The sequence below is a fragment of the Cyprinus carpio genome, unplaced genomic scaffold (assembly GCF_018340385.1).
Source record: "Cyprinus carpio isolate SPL01 unplaced genomic scaffold, ASM1834038v1 S000006648, whole genome shotgun sequence".
NCBI classification, from domain to species: domain Eukaryota; kingdom Metazoa; phylum Chordata; class Actinopteri; order Cypriniformes; family Cyprinidae; genus Cyprinus; species Cyprinus carpio.
Genome location: NW_024879274.1, coordinates 224,488 through 226,768, shown reverse-complemented (window position 1 = coordinate 226,768; position 2,281 = coordinate 224,488).

The following is a 2,281-nucleotide window of genomic DNA, read 5'->3' as shown; positions in this document are numbered from 1 at the left end:
ACATGTCAGGATTCTTAAGTCTGATGTTAGCTCAGCAGTAACAGACTGGTGTGCAGTAAAGTAGTCGCTGTTTAAAAAAAATAATAATAATAATAATAATAATAATTCCACAACAGTTTCCACATCTGGTTGCACAAGCGTTAATAACACAGAAGCGTGTTCACGAAAAGAAAGAAAAAAGAAAAAAAAGTATTGTAGAACATGTGGCAAGTAAAAAGTACATGATAGTAACATATCATGTAATAAATAAGTTAATATATTATATAAAATTGTAATTATTAATTTATTAGTCTAACTGTATTGTTTCTAAGAAATAATAATTCTGTGGTAAACTACTAAAAAAAAATGTATGAATTGCATTTTTAAAATAAAATAAAAGCATCATGTAGCTGACCCTCAGACAAAGGTAAATATTTTAAATATATAGTAAATAATAAATATATTGTACGATATAAAGTAAATATAAAAAATGATTATTCTTTTTAATTAAACTTTTTTTTAAGAAAAAGAAACCTATATACTAGTTTGTAGTGAGTAAATACTACTTATTGCATAGCCTCTAAACTGCTTAATGTAGATTATTTGCATTAAAGTATTTTAAACATTAATATTACACATTTCTACAAAGCTGCTTTAAAACAATGTATATTGTGAAATGCATTACTAAAATTATATAATCTGAAATCACTCTGCAAACAAAGATCTCATTGCCTTATTACTAGGTCTGAAATGCCATAAGAATAAGGTCAGTCCTTACCGTCCTTCACTGTATCCACACATTGGTGCTGTAATGTCACAGAGATTGTCATGTAATAGTCATCTGTAAAATCCACATCAGTGCAGGCTGAGCAAAACACCACATAGTCGCTACAAAGCCTGCAAATGAATGTCAAGTCTATCATTTGGGACAGAGCCTAAATGCCTCAATCCCTTGAATATCTTTCAAAGATTTAATGCCACAGACCTTGCAAACCTCAGTGAAAATCATTGATTTGTTATTCCTCTAATGTGCACGAATGTCTAGTACCTTAAAGCTAACCCCAAAATGAAAATTTTCATTATTTACTCTTCATGTAGTTAAAAAAAATAATATTTCTTGTGTAGAACATAGAAGATATATTGAAGGTTTTGGTTCCCATTGACTTCCACTATATGGATATGCAAAAAAAAAAAAAAAAAAATTCTACTGACATTACTTTCAAGAAATAATAATAAAATATTGTACCAAACAACTAAAAGGTTTCTGTTCAAGACTTTTAATTGCATTAATTGCATATTTATTAATTTATTTTTTATAAAAATGGCATCATGTACCTGAACCACAGACAAAGGTAAATAGAACTAAATATATAGTCTCTAATAAATGTATAGTTCAAGTAAATATATATTTCATCTACATATTAGTTTGAGGGCTGTATAGGTATAATTATAGTCCAAAATTAGAAAGCACTGCTTAATTCATGTCTCCTGTCTCAATGGGAAGTGAAACATTCTTCAAAATATCTTCTTTTGTATTCTGCTGGGTAAAATTATATAGTTTTGGTTTGGAATGAAGTTGAGTTGATTATGTAATGGATTTAATTTTGTTTTGAGCTAACGCTTTAAACGTGACTTTCCCTGGTAAAAGCCTGTGTACCGTGACTCCTAGAAGCCACCGGCAACCAATCAGATTAAAACTTGTGATTTTCACCAACTCTTGTCATGTTTCTGTGCAACTGTTACGTGGGTCTGCTCGTAGAGCAACATGCATCAGATAGTCAGTGACAATCTCTTTCAAATATCACAGCATAACACAGAATGTCCTATCAAAAATAGCTTTTTTTCTATTGCTTCTTTTTCCTAACATCTAAGATTCCTGAACTCTCTCACTCGCTCGGCTTCGGTTGCAGAGTCTGGGCTTTGAAAGTACCCAAAGCATCCTGGGTAATTAGCCATTACGTCGCTGTCACAGAGGCTTGTGCAGTCAATACAGAGATCATTTGGGCAATGGTGAATGACAGCGCTGTCCGGGCTACAGGGCTGATCAAGGACAGAGCCAGCTGCACCCGGCATCTGTCAGGCCCATGAATCACACACACATACACACACACACACACAAACTGGCCAGGCCACAGAAAATGCTAATCTAAATCCTCAGCTTTCTTTTGTGCTTTCGGGCCTCTCCTCATTTCAGCTTCTCGATCATCTCCCCTCCTCCTCTGGCTTTCTTCTCCTCAATCTCTCCTCCCTTCACGAGAGGAAATGGCTGCTTACGCTCTGTGTCTAAACTCTTAGAGGCTTG